Raw genomic sequence first — 19,741 nt, forward strand, 5'->3', positions numbered from 1 at the left:
ATAGAACTGTTCAGCATCTTGACTATGGTTATAGATACACAGGCCTACATGGTAATATTGTATAAGACTAAACACACACACACAAATGAGTACAAGCAAAATGGGAAATCTGAATAAAATCAATCAGTGGCTTGTATCAGTGTCAGTGTACTGGTTTTGATATTATCCTATAGATTTGAAAATGTTACCATTGATGTAAAATGATTAACTTAAATGTTGGATTCCTCTATTATTTTTAATTAAAAAATCAAATGTCCAGTAGTACTTAACCCAGGGTTGGAAGTAAGATTAAAGATTTAAAAAACTATTAATGTAATTCACTATATTAAAAAATTTAGAGGGAAGGATTCTGGTACCTTTGCAAAATATACAGAATTTTGTATGTTTCTGATACTAAGTTCTAATTAAAATAAGTAAGCAAAACATCAAAACAAACTATCCTCTTGCTAATTAAGCTGATGATAAAAATAAACTTCTTAACTGGGTGATCAAATGTCTATGCAATTTTTCATAACAAGTACCTTGCCTAGTCATAAAATACTAGAAATATACTCACTGAAGCAGACAATAGCACTAAAAACTCCAGCTTCTCCTCAGTGTTGTTTTATAGATCCAATCCAGTGTTAAGCAAATAAACTTTAATAAGATTTAAAAGTGATGATAATAAGACACAAAGGTATCTTACTTGCAACTGATATGATTGCCTAAGGAAAAATAATATGCAACACAATTAAATAAAATCTATTAGGCCCAATAAAAGAAAAATGATCAGAGTATAGATAAACTTACAAAAATCCATAGCTTTTCTGTTTAGCAGAAATAACCAGTTAGGAAATGACCAAATAGGGGAAAAAAAAAAACAAACAACTACATCTAGAAAAGCAACAAAACCTATAAAGACTCTAGAAATAAACTTAAGAAGTTTGAAAGCTCGTTGAGGGACATAAGAAGGAACTGAATTAATGGAAAGATATTCCATGTTCTTGAACTGATGGAGTTCTGTTTTTTTGGAGAAATTACTAGGTTACTGGATGGGAAGACCAAATATTTTTTTTTAAGTCAATTTCCAAAAATTAAATTATTTATTCAGTAAATATTCTATTGAAAATCTCAAAGGAATCTTTTCTGTAACTTGATTTTAAAATTCGTTTGGAAGAAAAACTTTTAGCTAAAGAGATTTTGAAAAGAATACTAACTACTGCTCATATCCAAATATTCTACCAGTATTTTTGTACACATTATATTAAAGGGTGGATAATTTCTATGTTTGGGAAACTGCTTCAGGACACTGAAATGTATGGCAATTTTCTCAACTTATTCATGAGTTGAAAACTCTGATACTAGATGTAGTGCAAAAAAAACAACAACAAACAAACCTATAAAGACAGTAATTAAATGATATTAGTGCTCACTCAAGAAGAGGCATTTTGATTAACAAAGCAGAAGAGATCTGAGAAGCATATCCATGTATATATGAAAATTTAGTGGATAATAAATGTGGCAATTTTAATGAGAAAGAGCAGTCTTGCCAATTGTATTTGATTAAAGTTTTATCCTCTCCTTCATTCCATCCATAAAAAAAAATTTATGCTGATTAGATAGTTAGGTGTAAAAATTTTTTAAGTAAATATATAGGATAATATGTTTTTACAAACTTATGGAGAGGAAGAACTGTGTAATTAAATTATCAAGGAAAATACTGAAATAGCTGCCTTTATAGAAGTTTTAATTTTCTCTAAATAATGTCAAAATATAAAACATGTTTTTGAAAGAATTACCATTTGCTGTATATTACAAATGATTTTTTTATTGCTGTTAAAAATTCTTCAATATGTCATTCATTAAGAGAAACAACCAATTTGTCAAAATAGCATAATGTTGACTTTGTAAAAATGATACATTCTCCATGTAAAATATACTAAACTACAAGGTAGTTATATATACATACATATATATGTATACATATGTATATACATATATGTAAGAAATTGTGATAAAGAAGTCTTTCACTTTTACTCTACATAGTTCTATATTTGTTTATTATTGTACTTTAGTAAATTAAAAGAAATTATATCTGACAGGATAAAATCATTATTGTCAGGATTACTTCGGTTGCAGCCTCTCATTCTTCCAAACTCTTTATGCTAAAGCATTGATACCTGCAAGTTGCATTCTGATAGCATCTGGAGCTATTTTGGTCAAGGCAGGTTGTGACTCAACAGTTTCTGTTTCCCTGTATGTAGCACATCAAATACCCACTTGCCGTAGATGAGCCCTGAAGGGTGTCGCGCTTGTAAAATTTCAGCTTTCTGGTACTCTTTTTCACATAATTTTCCAGCACCTTTTACTTTGGTAGCTTCTCTCTTTAGCACTTCAATTCCCCATCAACCTGGACCCTTGCCCCAAAGCATGTGCTCTAGAACATCATCTCTGCTTTAGGAGTGGGGCATGGCTGAGAAGTTCTTTTTTCCCAGCTTTGCTTTATTTATCACTGTGAGTGAGTTAAACACCAGTTCAGGTCTCTCTGCTTCTCTACACTCATTTGATTTAACTTCGGAGTCAAAGGAAACTTAGGGATGTTGGAACCTTTCAGACAAGGTACATCACACCCATTGCCTGGCCATTGTGTTAACTGCCAACCCCAAAGCCTAGGTAATTTTTTTCTCTGTGCTTCTGTCTAGCCTCAGGCACCATCATTTTCTCCACCAGTGAAGTCTAGGTTTTTCTTTGTTTGTCCTTCAGTGTTCACTTTCATTTAGCTCCATCTTTTTCTATGTCCTGAGAGGTTGACCTTTGTAAACCGTGTCACCAGTGGGATGATCAGAAGGCTGGTGGAAATAAATTTCATTGTATTTATTCTACTTCTGGTTTCTTCCCACAAAGCCAAGACTCCTTTCAAAAGGCTCTTTCCTATTGTCAACTTCTGGCAACTGCAACATTCCTTTATCCCTTAAAGCCTAGCAAAAGTAGCTATTGCTTATCCAGGATATTTTACTATATATCTAAATTTTCCTTAATGTTACCTATGTCTTTATTATGGATTTGGTCTTAAAATTTCTCCAAGCCACTGTTTTGGGTACATGTCCTGCTAGCACTCTGATGCAAGTCTGGCTATTGCAGTTGGTAAGACTCAAGCCTGAGTACTTTTTAGTTACAGTACTTAAAGTAATATGAGTGCCCATCCTTTGACTTGATTTTAAAAATCTGTTTCCCCTTAAGGGAAACTATATTCAAAAAGTAAGAAGCATAACAATTCTTGATTCTTCTCTAATCACAGTTGGTATATTCTCTAATCACAGGCTGTATATTGTCACCCTGCTTATTTAACTTATATGCAGAGTACATCATGCGAAATGTCAGGCTGGATGAAACACTAGCTGGAATCAAGACTGACGGATGAAATATCAATAACCTCAGATATGCAGATGACACCAGCCTTATGGCAGAAAGCAAAGAAGAACTAAAGAGCCTCTTAATGAAAGTGAAAGAGGAGAGAAAAAGTTGATTTGAAACTCAACATTCAGAAAACTAAGATAAATGCATCCAGTCCCATCACTTCATGGCAAATAGATTGGGAAACAATGGAAACAGTAACAGATTTCATTTTCTTGGGCTTCAAAATCACTGCAGGTGGTGACTGCAGCCATAAAATTAAAAGACACTTGCTCCTTGGAAGACAGACTGTGATCAAACTGACAGCATATTAAAAAACGGAGACATTACTTTGCCAACAAAGGTCCACCTAGTCAAAGCTGTGCTTTTTCCAGTGGTCATGTATGGATGTGAGAGTTGGATTATAAAGAAAGCTGAGCGCCGAAGAATTGATTATTTCGAACTGTGGTATTGGAGAAGACTCCTGAGAGTCATTTGGATTGCAAGGAGATCCAACCAGTCCATCCTAAAGGACATCAGTCCTGAATATTCATTGGAAGGACTCATGCTGAAGCTGAAATTCCAATACTTTGGCCATGTCATGCGAAGAACTGACTCATTGGAAAAGACCCTGATGCTGGGAAAGATTGAAGGCGGGAGGAGAAGGGGAAGACAGAGAATGAGATGGTTGGATGGCATCACTGACTCAATGGAATTGAGTTTGAGTAAGCTCCGGGAGTTGGTGATGTACAGGGAAACCTGGCCTGCTGCAGTTCAACGGGTTTCAAGGAGTTGGACACGAGTGAGCGACTGAACTGAATTACAAATGGAAAATACTGAAGACACTTGATGTTTCTTTAGTCCGGGGTTAAAAACAATGGTATTTTAGGATTGATATCCATAGTGATAAAATTAAATATAATTACCTACACTCTTGAAATCAGAATTAACAATTGTGAACCTGGTGCACTGGGATGACCCAGAGGGATGGGATGCGGAGGGAGGTAGGAGGGGGGTTCAGGATGGGGAACACATGTAAATCCATGGAAGATTCAAGTCAATGTATGGCAAAACCAATGCAATATTGTAAAGTAAAATAATAAATAAATTAATTAAAAAAAAAGAAAACTCTTAAGTTCATGCTTAATCTATTCAGCATTACGTTTTCTTTCTTTTCTTTTCTTTCCTACTAAGTGTTGTGTTTATGCGTGTTAGTCACTCAGATGTGTCCGACTCTTTGCGACCCCGTGGACTGTGCCTGCCAGGCTCCTCTGTCCATGGCATTTTCCAGGCAAGAGTACTGGAGTGGATTACCATTCCCTTCTCCAGGGGATCTTCCTGACCCAGGGATCAAACCTGGATCTCTTGCATTGCAGGAAGGTTCTTAACTGACTAGGCCACATATTTTTCTGCATGCTTCTCTCATTAAATCATAATTCCTTTTCAGGTATTTTTATCTTATCACTTTGAATTTCTATATGTTCAATTAACTGTTTATTTAACAATTTGATTAGAAAGCAATCTTATGTAAAGTAATTGAAACTCTGGTTCAATATAACTGATTTGTCCTTTGTTTTGGTAGTATATACTTATTCAGAAAGTGTCTATTGAGGCACTATTTTAGGGACAAGCTTTCCACAAAGCAAACATTTACAGTGGACTGAAACCAAAGTATTTTTTTAGCAAAAAAAATTTAAAACATCAATGAAAAACAAGTCTTTTTAAAGAGTTGCTAGCTTTGCCTTTTAATACCTAACAGAATATTCTTATTATACTGTTTTTATGGAGAAATGTATTATAAGTATTAACAAACTTTAAGAGGATGCCTGGCTTTCAGTCTGGTTAAATTGAAAACTCTTTCTATATGACCCCTTTTAACATTTAGAAGAAGATGCTCTGAAGACTTATAAATCTAGGTTAACAATCAGAACTATAAAAAGGTAATTTAAACCCTTGCTTTAAATCATTTTTGGCATTTCTCTTTCCCTGCAAATGATAAGGAAAAACAAATCAAGACTTAGAAATTAATTAAATATAGAACATTATGCCAAACATAAACTCTGGGAGTTGGTGATGGACAGGGAGGCCTGGTGTGCTGTGGTTCATGGGGTCACAAAGAGTCGGATACGAATGAGTGACTGAAACTGAATTGATGCCAAACAAGTTTTAACCATTACCATAAATTTTAAATCAGAAAGAAATAATTACATTTTAATGACATCTGTCTGGGATTGAAGCAAAAAGTACAGTGGAAAAGGATGCTTATTGACTTGTCCTTTGGGAGCTGCTAGGCCTCAGTAGGTGATGGTAAGTCTGCTATGAATGATGATGTCACTCATTATTACGACAGGAAAAGATCCTCAGTTCCCAGAAATGCTGACCATCTGTCCTGAAATATGTTCATCATGTCACTCATAGCACAAAATCTTCTTTGCAGGGTCCTTAATTTTGTGGCTGTATCCATTTTCAAGTATAGCTAGGTAAAGAATTTCTGTTCTTGTAAGATGAGTCATTAATCATATCTTAGTATAGCTTTTGTCAGAAAATTTTAAACGTAATTCTAAACATATGATATAAATGCCTTTTACTTAGGTCTTTTAATTTTCAATGCTTTCTTTACCTTTATCATTCTATTTAAAACTGAAGTTATGAATCCTATAATAAAATACAATCTTTTGCACCCAGTCTATCCATTCCCCTTTTCAAAGACTTCAGAAGGGAGGCAGTAGTTTCAAGTCACTTTGTCTGGTGGAAGAATGATAGAGTGATCTGATGGGTCTTTTTCCAACCTCAAAAACTTCATCTTCCTGAAGGGGAGGTTACACTTGCCATTTGCTCTGCCACATTTCGAACATTTATCACTGTCGTTTAGAAGCCTTGCCTTCCATTCTGCTGAGGGTGTGCATGTGTTATTTCTTGAAAGGCTGTCATGCTGATTATTCTTATTTTTAGATCTAGAATATGTTTGTTTCCATTTGTTTCACAGCCTACCAGCAAATAGATGGCTATAGTTTTTCAGCCAGACTTTATTCATGGGGCTTCCCATTCCTATATTTGTATTAATGCTAGAAAAATCTCCCATGCATAAAAATTCTTGCACTGTAGGTAAGACTACACCTGTGAACTATGCTTTAAAACTCAGCTTTAAAAACAGCCCTCTTGGGGAATTATTTACAATGAATCAATACTTTCAGAGCTTCTGTGTTCAAGTTGCCTTTAGCGATAAATTATTGTGTTAGTTGATTCTGAGATTGTTTGTGAACATTTATTTGTTTCTAATAGGCACCTATAAATCTCAGAAAATACACTCTATTGGAAAGCTAGTACATTTGATTTGCAGATGTTTGGGTCACAAAGTATAACTTCAATTTAGAAAAGAGGCAATCGATGGAATAATTCATTTTCTACACACCTCTCAGTTACTTGATATTAAACCTGCCTAGAAGCTCCTCTGTAGTGGACAATGTGAGTGTCTTGCAAACATCTATTTTACTCTTTTTCCAATGTGAGGCCCACTCTGTAGCCCCAGTATGTAGCAGTTGCATAATTTGGGAGAAAGAAACTCAACCTTGATTGTTAATCTCTATCTCTTGACACAGTGATTAGTTTAGTGATAGGTGTGTGACTCTGTTCATAGCCAAAGACCTTAAGGTGTTTTCCTGGCCCAAATAAGCATGGTCATCAGCACTCATATTCCTTAGGTATAGGAAACAAATGTATTTCCCCATTCTAGGACTACCACCATCATGTAACCTGCATAAAAAGGCCACATTGAGCACAGAGTGACCTGTAGTTATGCCGTGTTCAATGAGCATAATCTCAGATGAAGCCCTGGTTGCCGCTGGTGACAGTCTTGTGACCATGGAGTGAAACCACTCTGAGGACAAGGCTGTCGGGAGAGTAGAGCTGAGTATTACAGAATAAGGATGTTGTGTGTGCAGGCAAAGGGTTTTGTAATGTGGCATCATTATATTCATGGTACTAAAGTTGGCATGCATTATATCTTATTTTTTATTTCAATTTATCTGAAGAAAAGATCAGTGTAATGCTTAAGGTACATAAAATACCTTTTTGTTTAGTTAATTGTTCAATTTTTGCTTTACCTTTACATTCTCTTTAAAACTAGAGTTATGGATCTCATAATAATTTGAGATTTTTTTGCACCTATTCTATCCACTCTCCTTTTTGAAGACTTCAAAAGACAGACAGACAGTAGTTTCAATCACTTTGTGACTGAAGAAAAGATAAATTGAAGAACTTGAAGGGAAGTTAAATTCAGGCAAAACTTTTGCCACAAGGATTATTGGTTATTTAAAAATTACCATCAAAGTAACAAAATTTATGAAAATAGAGTTTAGGATCAATCTGTTTTCTTCTAATTAAATGCCCCAGTTTTAACAAGTAATACTATGAAGGAGGAGATAATTAGCATTGTTCGCTTTCTTTCTCCTTCTATGTTTGAGTTCAAAAAAGGTCATCATACTTATGTTCTTTTCTACATCATAATTCCCTTTTTTGTCTTTTGATCTTAGTTCTACATATGCACAGATTTACTACTTACCAATATCCCCTTTCTCTTAGCTTCTTCATCCCTGACTTCTTTATTTGTCATCTTGCGGTCAGCTGAATGTCCTTTTTGGGAACTTGCTTTATCAAGTGGCTCATGGTTATATTATCTGTCCACCATTGTAGAGGATACGTGTCCCTCATTTTAATAATTAAATAACACTTTAACTAGAAACACTTTTCCTTGATAACACTTTCTTTCCCTTGGAATTTCATAATACTTCCCTGATGGCTCAGCAGGTAAAGAATCTGCCTACAATGCAGGAGAGACAGGAGGCATGAATTTGATCCCTGGATCAGGAATATCCCCCTAGAGAAGGAGATGGCTTCCTACTCCAGTATTCTTGCCTGGAGAATTCCATGGACAGAGGAGCCTGGTGGGCTACAGTCCGTAGGGTCACAAAGAGTCCGATCCAACTGAGCACACAGACATAAGCACCTCATTTTTACCGGCACTGAAGACATCTGAGACTAACCTCATTTCCCACGCCCCCTCATAGGTGACTTTTTAAAATTTAATAGATGAAGAATTATATCTTTATTCCTGAGTTTCTATCATTTAGCTATGATTTATTTCTATCTCAGTAATTCTGAATTAAATTTTCCAAATAAAATGTATTTCTTTCATTTGGTTAAGTCTTTCTAAACTTTAGTGCATTTTACCTATATTATACTTATGAATGATTTTATATTTTGTGTGTGTGTGTGTTAGATGTCTCTACTTAAGAAACACAAGTTACTTTTATGCTGTTTCTTCCTTACTCATCCTTCTTATCCATCATCACTGCTCTAGTTGTTTTAATCTTTTTGCCTCTGTCTCTGTTCATTCGATTACCTCAAGCCTTTTATACAATATTAATTTTCTTTGACTGTAGCCAGGTCTGTCCTGATTTCTGTTATTGAGAGATTTCTTACTGTGTCAAAAGTTCTGTGTTTTAGTTCTTTATTTTCTTAGCTTTGTCATTCTCTTGCTTTGTATTTTGTTGTTGTAACATCTCACCTTTGAGCTATCATATTTCTCCTTACTTTAAAAACTTTAAATTTCTTTACTATTTTATAGAGCAAAACACTTGTAGGAAATCAATCAGTGTTTTCTGTATTATGTGTTCTACTGTGTTTTTTTTTTTTTCTGTAGTATATTTGTATGGTTTTTATACCATTTCTTTTTATTTTTAGATATTCATCATCATTGCTCATGATGAATTTAAGTAGCTCCATCCAGATCCTGTTGATTGTGCAACAGAATTCTTTCTCAGACTTAATATCCTTCTGACATAAATACATTTATCTTTCAGCTAATATTTACCCTCTCCCTGGCACCATGAGCGGAAAATAATTTCTTGCCATACTGGTTTTGGACTTCACCATTGACACTGATTTTGGACATTATATTTTATGGCTAATGGGATGTGAGCAAAGATGTCGTGCTCACATTCAAAGATGGCTTTGAATGTGCTTGTCCGATGACTTGTCCTCTTGAACTTCCAGCTTCTGCTATGAGGGAGAGCTGCTCTAGACAGCTGCTAGTTCCAGATATGTGTGGGGCAAAATTAAATCCAGCCCCATCCTTGAACCAATCCAAGACTCTCTCAGCTAAGCTTAGGAGTATCACAGCCACCTCACAGACCCATGAGTGAGAAAAATAAATTTTTTTTGGGGGGGGAGGTGTTCCTGAGATCATGGGGATGTTTGTTTTTCAACACTATTGTGATAGAAATTGACTAATACCTCATTTCATTTTATTTGGAAATAGTTTGTCTATTCCTTTCAAATGGACAGTTTTCAAAGTACTTTTCTAAGGCCTCAGACTATAAAGGTGGGAAAGGGATCGCATAGCTGAGACTGAGGCAGACCTAGGTAAGGGACTTGTGTTCTTCTCTCTTCTGAGATCCCATTAAATGTCCTGCATCCTGGAGATATCCCACTGTTATGGCTTCAACATCTTTTCAATTTTAGTACAATGGCATGAAAGATGTTAGACCTTGGCGGCCGTTTTCATTTGGTGGCTATGTCCTTAAGGTGGTCTTGCCTTGATGTTTCAGCATTTTAGAGTTTTCTCTGATATTTCCCTGGGCCATTTAATCACTGCCTTAATCTACTTGCCCTCAAATTGATAGAGCAATATGAATTCTTAAAGCTTTGCTGAGACATATGTTCTTTCCTTGTCACTAGCTCTAGGGAAAGAGAGTTAAATAACCATGCCATATCGCTTACTTTTAGACACATCTGGATGTTTGGTTTTGGTTTCTTCTTATAATTATGAAATTGTTTATTCACTTGTTTATTTAATATATATTCATCTTACTAGGCAACGGAGACAAGGACCTCATGGTTCTAGTTTATTTTACAGTCCTAACCTGGAATTCATTTATGTGTCCTGTAGAAATGCCAAGTGGGAGTTTTAAACAATTAATAGATACAAGTTCAAAAGGTATTTTATATAGGAAGTACATTGCCTGTTAAAAATAAAAAAGAAACTAGCTGAGAAAAACTTTTTTTCTAAAAATATGTTCCTAGTATATTATATATCTCAAATAGTATTTTAGTTCAACTTGAAATAATCCTTCTTTTAGTACTGTATAGGAAAATGTAAAAGATTAAATATTGACATAAAAAACCCCATGGTTTTGCTGGTGTTGACTTCATACCATATATTTATATACTGAATAATAAGCTGTCTGCTAAAAGTCAGTAAAATGAGGTATTTCATTAATATGTCTCACCAGCATATAACGCGAGACATAAAAACAAATACTTAAATTTGATAATGCCACTTTATATACATGAGTCCACTAATTGATACGTCCTTATGCAAGTTATCTTTTTATATTGTAGTGTCTTACTTTTGCTTGATTTAAACCTGACCTAATTTATTAAGGAGGTATGCTAGTGTATGACCTAAGTGTTTTCAAATACTCCATTAAGAATGAACTTGAATATTTTTTATATTTAGTGCATCTTTAAATAGAGAATGGCTTAGAAGAAGCATCTTTCATCTAAAAATGATAAAGGAATCTATGTCAATATTTGCTGAAATTAGTGTGTAGTAGATTAGGTTATGTATTATACAATGATAATATTTATTTTAGAAATTGGTCTTCTGTGCAAAGTCGAGCTTTAATGGGGAATAAAGGAGGAAGGTAAGTGACTATATTGTGTATCAATTTTGCTAGTTTTCTTGTATTATCCCCCTAAATTTATGTCTTAAATGAAAAGATGGAAATTTATTCAGCAAAACACAAGCAATCAAACCAAATGAAAGTGATCTGAGTAGCAAGTTATCTTGCTTATAATGTGGAATGGAAGCAAATAAGCATGAATAGAAGAAAATCACCTCTTCTTGAAGGCTGGCATGGGGTCGTTTAGTATTTAAATCAACTTTAATTACTGGCAAACTGATTTGTTCATTAATGGCTTGCCTGTAGTAACAAAAATAGCACACTTAACAATGTTGTTTAAATACTGTAGGGCAGCATCATCTTCAGTCATGGGTATTGCCTGGAAGTTCAGTTTAGGTTGATTTACCCAAGATCATTTATTAAGTCAGTAGCAACAAAGGAGGTTTCAAATTCTTAGTCTCTGAGTTCTGTTGCTTCTGCTTTCTGAACTGTGCTCTCTTTTAAGTTACTAACATACCATACATTTTTGTGATTTGTTAATTAGCACTGGTGGTGTGTTTATGTTATCATTACCGAGTGGTTGGCTAGGATAGGCAGAGACCAAATATTGCAAGAAAATGTTCCACATTACCAGGATTTCTAGTGTATATTTTGATTCATGTTTTGAGTCAGGTTCATATATATATTCCTTTTAGATCAGAGAACATTATATGAGTTATTTTAGAGCATTAGAAAGCATTTCAAGTTATTTAGATATCTGATACAAAGTAATTTGTTTTATTCCAAGACTTTCTAAACACAATATTTGATCCACATTTTAGGGATGACTCAGAAGTGAAAATAAACCTGTGTTTAAAAGCTGACCTGTCTCTTCTGAACAGACCATCTTGAGGGGTGCTCGCAGAGTGGAGCTGTCACGGCGTTGGGTTAACTGTGACATCTTGAAATGATTGTGGTTGTAGAGCTTCCTGCAGGCAGTTACTGCTTGCTCTGTTAAATTGCACACATTTTTCAGTCAAAGATTTTCCTGGCTGCATCAAAGGTGTTGAGTAACTGTGTTAACCTTGGTGTGTTTTGGCAATAGGAGATCAAGTAAAAGTCAATAAATGTCTCCCACAGCCCTGATAAACTCCAAGGGCACAAACAGAGGTGTTTATGAGCTGTGGGGGACAATTTGGTCAAGTGTACGTTTTCCTTCAAATTGCTTATTGCCATTTTAGTGTTAGCAGAACATATTTTAAGTCACTTCTTTGACAGAACATATTGGTTAGCATTGCGTAGGCTTCTGTGTTTTTTAGGAGACAGATGGCAGTCACCCATTTTTGTGCACTCTTATCTTTTAGCTTTAAGTATCACATTTATTGGTGAGCTGGACTTTGTTCTAACTTTTTCTTCTTCTCATTTTGAGCAGTCCTATGTTATAATATCTCTTTACAAAAAATTGTTACGATGGGTGCCTAGGAAGTCATGGCTTTAAATAGTTTAAGAAGGAAGAGATTTCTAAAAATGGGTTCAGATCTGTGATCAAGTTGCTTTCTTTGAATATATCATTTTCATTTCTCTTCTGCCTTATGAATATTTTAGAAAGATGGTCATAGATATTGTCAACATAAGTATATACTAACTAGAAAAAGCCCTCCATGTTATTCTTTTTTAAAAAATTTTAATTGGAGGCTAATTACAATATTGTGGTGGTTTTTGCCATACAGTCACATGAATCAGTCATGGGTATACATGTGTTCCCCCCTTTATTCTTTTAGCTTTTTGGAAGTAAAAACCATTAAAAATGTAACAGGATTTTACTTGTATTTGTGTCACTCTTTTGAAAAGTATCCTGTCATATATATGCTATAAAGAATATAAACATCTCTAAAATTTTAAATTTTAGATGTTGGTCAAAATATTATCTTTGGAAATAAAAGTTAAAATCTATGATCCTTTGATGTGAATATCAACATTGGTGTATTTTTAAATGAAGTAAAATATAAAAGGTTCACTCCAGTTCTTCTAACACAAAGGAAAAAATGATTTTTTTCTAAATTTTGGCTCTACATTTTTGTACTTTGGTTATAGAGACCGACATGTAAGTAATAATTTTATTTTCTTGGGAGAAAAAAGGGTAGTTAATTAATTGAAATATACTTAATTTAAAGTAAATATATTTTTCATCTATTTAGTTATTCTACAATATTTTCAAATTATTCTTAGGATTTTTGATAGATACAGATTACAATACAATGTGACATTCTTTTTCTTTTCCTTTTTATAGTAGCATGTTTGTAGTAATAAATCTTGCTATGTGATGAAATTACTGCTCCTTTAGAACCTAGATTTCTTTGTGCAGCCCAGTTTCCAGACAAAATTATATACAGAAGCTTGGATTGCAGGCAATCTTTTTTATAGAATTCATAGCCTCTATTAGGGCTCTGATCAGTTTCCTAAGAATTTCAGAAGCTCTCCCTTTAATCTAGCTCTGAACTGTTTCAGTTCTGGGTTATTCTACAACCACTACTTCTGGTTCAGTTACTTCCTAATCTGGTCCATTATCTTCCGATGATTGTAATACCACTGAATCTCTTTCACTAAGGTCACAAATAGCTTCTTATTTGCCAAAACTAATGGCTTCTTAATAATTCTCATCCTCTTAAGAATTTGCATGTCTTTGCATTCTGTGAGGCTGTTGACAGCCTCTTTCTATTCCTTCCTTCTTGGCTTCTGTGACAGGATTTTCTCTGCTGAGACTGCTCTTTTTCAGTCTCCTCCAGGGAAATCTCATCCAGGGCCACAGTTACAACTCCCACTATATGCTGTTGACTCCAGAATTTTTATCTCTGTTGCTGACATCTTTTTAATTTTAGATCTTTAGTTCCAGTGCTTAGCTGATGGACATAGGCTCTTGAATGTTCCTCAAGCATCTCAAACTTGACCTGCTGTCATCATTCCTAAATTAACATTTCACTGCTCTTCTTTTTTGCTTCAGGCATTCATTATGCTGCTTCCTCAACATTTAACCTGGAGGCAAGAAAGCTCTTTTAATCTCCTCTCTCTTCTTAATACTGTACTACCAACAACCAGTCAGTCATCCTGTTTGTCAGGAATGTATTTCTCAAATCTGCCTTTTCTTTTCCATTCATTTGTGCAATTACTCATTGCTTCCTGCTTGTCTTAACTGCTGGATAATTATCTTTCTGCTTTCTGTATTACTCCTATTCTAATTTAACCTCTACAATATCCCTAAAATTTTGCTCTTTTTAAGGGACCTAATGATGTCCCTTTTCGGATCAAAAATGTTGGCCATATCTTGTTTTAAAGAAAAAGTACTTGTTCTTTCTTCCTGGTATTTGAGGCCCTGCACTATTTGTCTTTATAGCCAAGGTTATCTTCCCAATGGTGGTGGTGGTTTAGTCCCAATACCTTTCTTCAATCTCCATGTCTCATCTCCATTTTTTAACACCTTGTTGTGTTTTAAACATTTCATCAACAGTATTTTGTTTGGGATAGCATATATTTAGCTGATTTATTGAGAAGTCATTACTCATTATACATGTAATAGCTTTATAGCTTTGTCCTTTTTACCCCAGTCAAGATCTCAATTTTTCTCTGCCAAACAATCTTTGCTCCAGGGTCATCACCTTTTTTAAAATGACATTGGTCAACTTCTGAAATGGTGTAATTTCAATTTTCAAGCAGTCTTTTCTCAAGACTCAAACCTGATTCAAAGGCCTTTTATTCTTTCAGTAAGTTACCTTGGCTCTAGTGATTTGTTGGGGTAGGTGAGGATTGGTTTGTGCATTGCTTTCCATACCCTTCATGTTCTCTGCATCTTCCCTACACTGACTGCTCTAATATGGGGTAGAAGAGCAAGAGGAAAAATGCAGTTCTCTTGTTTGCTTAGGAGTTCTTGGCTCTGCCTTATTTGGCTATTTATCCTTTGGATGTTGTATCAAGTAGTGGCTTCAACCTGCCCATCAATTAGGGTCTCAGAAAAGCTCTTTGTGCCTCTACTGTTCCTTGGAAGTTTTGGCCAGTGTTTCTGGTTGACCTCCAGCTGTTAGTATCATCATTACACGTTCTTCTGATATGTGAGCCTTTCTTTCACAACTCGAGTGCTCTCTAGTGACCTTTCATGTCCTCCAGGGTCAATTCTCAGGTTTGTGGGCATCTGCATCTGTGGGAACAAGGCTTTCATGGGAGAGTGGGCTTCACCCATTCATTTCTTGACAGTCTTCCCTTGTACCACCTCTTTTCATTTATTTTTTCCTGTTTGGTGGTAGAGTAATAGCGGCAGGTAGCCCTAGTTATTCCTCAGGAAGAACAGCATGTGTCCATTTCTTATGTGACCAGGGTAAGATTGCAAGGACACTGGCATCCCCAATGTTTATAAGTTAGAGTTCCTTTCTGTAGCTCTTTGATAGACTCTTGGTGACCACTGTTCTTCTAAAAGAAGAATAGTGTTCTATAGAACACTATTAGAATCCTATAATAGACAGTGTAGAATTTTTTTTGGAGCAGGAAATGGCAACCCACTCCACTATTCTTGCCTGGAGAATCGCATGGACAGAGGAGCCTGACAGGCTACAGTCCATGGGGTTACAAGTGTCAGACACGACTTCGCAGCTAAACCACCACCATACTGCCTATTATGCTTGCTACTAGCTATATGTGGGTATTGAGTACTTGAAATCTGAGTACTCTGAATCAGTATATATATATACTAAAAGTGTAAAACACACATCAGATTTCAAAGACAGGATAAAAAACAATATGTATTTTCCATTTCAAAATGTATCAAATGTTGAAAATATTTTGATTATATTGTTTAGATACTATGTTATAAAAATTAATTTTACCTATTTCTTTTTAGATTTTATTAGTTTTATGATAAAAGTAAATTTTTCTCATAAGCCATATTTTTCAACTAAGAATTTTCTTTTTTTCTTTTTATAATTTTATTAACATGACAGAAAATTTTAAATTACGTTTGTCACCTATGCTATATTTCTATTGGATAATATGGATATAAGGGATAGGAAATGTCAGTTAAATCCTACTGTTGTTGTGAATTCTGATAATTTAGAATGGAGATACTTGGCATCTCTTATGTTTGGCTTTTGATCTTTTCTAACAAATCAGAGACCACAGGAGTAATCCCACCAACAGTAATAAAGAAATCTGTTCTTTTTAAAAATCTATTGAAAAGTTTCTAGTATTTATTTGTACTTTTCAGTTCTGAGAAAAATGGGTCAAGAATTGATTTGGTTTATATGTTGGGCCAACTGCTCATATCACCCAAGTGTTAGTAGTAACTGAAAGCAAAGAGAGATTTTTGAATTTGCAATCTTAATGAACATTGAAGTGAATGGGAAAATCTTAATGAAAATCAATCAGTGCTAAGGCCAGAAGTCAGCATATTATTAGTAAGTTTTGTGGCAAATTTCAATGACGTGCTACAAGTCGTTTTCATCATGCTTATTAGTACTACCAAAACATTGCAGGTGTTTTTCTAAACTAATCTCAAAATAAATCTTATCCTGTGATTAAGGTTTGAGGTTGAGCACTACTTACTGCACTAAAATAGTATTGTTTAAATCTACTTATGTGAACGGGGTGATAGGTTATCTTACTAAATAGAATTCACATGTTTCTTTTGTATCTGCTAAAATGAAAATGTTTATGAAATAAATCATCATTAACCATAGAATTATATGAATTTATCTCTTTAGAAAGACATACTGAATTTGTATAAGAACAAGAAACTCTAGCAATGTAACCTCTATTCCCTTCTTATAGTCATTATGAAATATTTAAACACTTACTTAAAATGAAGTTGTCCTTTTCCTTCTGCCTAGATGTCATATCTTCTTGGTGAAAAATGTCTAAAAATATCCTCTTCCCTACCTAATTAAGTGTATATGAGAGTATGCCATAATTGGTATTCTGATTGCACTCAGATTCCTCATCATACCCATTTTTGTTTCAATACTATCATTATCATAGTTTTACATTATCATACTTAAAGCACTTATGATATATGCAGAAAAACTTGTAAAAGATAAGAGTTGTAATTCTGGGTCTCAGAAAAAAAATATACTTGAGTGTTTCTGAGAGGACATTTAAGCATAAAATAAGAAAAATAGAAATAACTAACAATAGTAAACACCAATTATAATAAGAAATATATAGGTGATCTCCCTAATGATCTCCCTAAACCCAAAATTGAAAATTTTGGTTTTAATATTATTGACCTGGAGTCGCAAAGAGCTGGACACGATTGAACGACTGAACTGAACTGAATCTCTCTTATCTGACACTAGTAGAAAGCTGTATGTTTTAAAATTTCAACTAGATTTCAGATATCAAGCATGAAAAATAGGAAACGGTTCAGGTTTTGTTTTTTTGTTTTTCTCTTGAAGGATTTATAATATAATGGAAAATTCTTTGAAAGAATAAAGTTCATGATTGAGGTAACTCTGACTCCTTTTCAGCTGCTATTTTGAGCTGCTAACTGCTGACCACAACATGCTGCTTAACAGTCAGTCATTTCAAAGGAATATTTCCTTAAAAAGAGTATTTCTAGGGAAGCTAAAAACACTTTAAAATACATGTAATTTAAAAAATAAGTACATAGATTTTATAAACAATAGTGTGCTATCATGGACAGAGAAGCCTGGTGGCTGTTTATTGGATCACAAAGAGACAGACATGACTGAGCAACTAAACAATACTAAACAACAAATATATATAAATATATATATGCATATTTATACACATATGCACATATATAAGGGGCTTCCCAGGTGGCAATGGTGGTAAAGAACTCAGCTGCCAAAGCAGGAGATGTAAGAGACATGGGTTAAATTCCTGGGTCAGGAAAGTCACCTGAAGGAGGACTTGTCAACACACTCCAGAATTCTTGCCTGGAGAATCCCATGGACAGAAGAGTCTGGCAGGCTACAGTCCATAGGGCTGAAAAGAGTTGGACATGACAAGTAATTTAGCACACACGCACACATACATAAACATTTTTTCCAGCTAAAAATTATTTTTATTAATTCTGAAAAATAGGCCAGAATTGTTCATGAGCCGAAGCATCATCGGTTAGTATAAATTGAGCATTTGTTTTAAAATGGACAAGCAAGATAAAATACTGTGGTATAGAATCAGAGACTGATAAAGAAAATAAAGGGAAGTTACATGGCCTTTTACTATCTATAACAAAGACAAAAAACATAGGGAAGACAAAAGGCTTATGAAAACCGCTGAGCTTTTTAGAAATCTGGTATTGAGATCTCCATGATTATGACACTCCATCTTCAGTTCCCTGTGTGCATGCTAAGTTGCTTCAGTCGCGTCTGGCCCTTTGTGACCCCATAGACTGTAGTCCTCTAGGCTCCTCTGTCCATGGGATTTCCCAGGCAAGTATACGGGATGGGTTGTCATGCCCTTCTCCAGGGGAGCTTCCCTACCCAGGGATCGAAACTGCGTCTCTTATGTCACCTACATTAGCTAGTGGATTCTTTACGCCTGGTGTCACCTGGGAAGCCCAGGAGGTTAGGTACCTCTTCTGTACCGAATAACCACCCTGTTTTTAGGTCCTTCTTGTTGTGGATGTCTCTTAGCCACTAAGTTGTGTCCAACTCTTTTGTGACCTCCTGGACTGTAGACTGCCAGGTTCCTCTGTCCTTGGGGTTTCCCAGGCAAGAATACTGGAGTGGGTTGCCATTTCCTTCTCCAGGGGATCTTCACGACCCAAGGATCAAACCTGTGTCTCCTGCTTGACAGGCGATTCTTTACCACTGAGCCACTTGAGAAGCCCCTTTTATGTCCTTAGTCAGTCTAAATATCTTGAAATGGTATCTCCTCTTGCAGTTCATTAGATATTGAAAAAAGCTATAATTTATGCTGTAATTTAGTTTTCTTTCAGGAAAAAATATACCTTTAAGATGGGATACTCACTTGGGAGAACTAGAGATTGATGATTCTTAAGATAAACTATTTATTAGATTTTATATTTATTTCCATGCTTTGCTTCAACAATTTTGCAACTCAGGTTGATGACACTATAAAAGTGGTTGTCAAAGATACAGATTTCTATTCATGTGTGCCTAGATTAGTGGAGAGGCAGCTATAGGTTGGATTTCAGAATTTTCTTTGTAAGAAACAGATTTGGTGTTTACCCTTCATAGCTGAAAATCAAACAAACATGTTATAGCACAGAGTAACTGTACAGTTTTCCTGGTGGCTGTGTATCAGGGTATGGACCTCCAGAATTTATTCTAAAATACTCTCCAGGGCAAACTCATATTGCCAGTTGAAAGCAGTCCCGAATCCTCATTGATGAATCTGTTCTACAGGTACTTTATATACTAGCCTTATTTTTAAAAAATGGCTCATTAAAATTTACATACCTAAGATTTTATTTTCAATCTTATCATGTATGGACTGTATTTTAATAGACTACATTATCTTACTGGGTAACTTCAAAGGCTGACATTAATATTTATAGTTTTAGTTTTTATATATTTAGTGATAATCTCTTCATGCTTGATAGAACTTATCTCTTGTTTCTGAAGTGCTTTGAAAATCAGCCAGGTTAATTTAGGCACTTAAAGCTATAAACAACTAATAACTTCTGTGTATAAAGAGATATCATCAATTCTAACTTGTACATATTAATAATCCTT

This window comes from Muntiacus reevesi, chromosome 13, assembly GCF_963930625.1.
Source record: "Muntiacus reevesi chromosome 13, mMunRee1.1, whole genome shotgun sequence".
NCBI classification, from domain to species: Eukaryota; Metazoa; Chordata; class Mammalia; order Artiodactyla; family Cervidae; genus Muntiacus; species Muntiacus reevesi.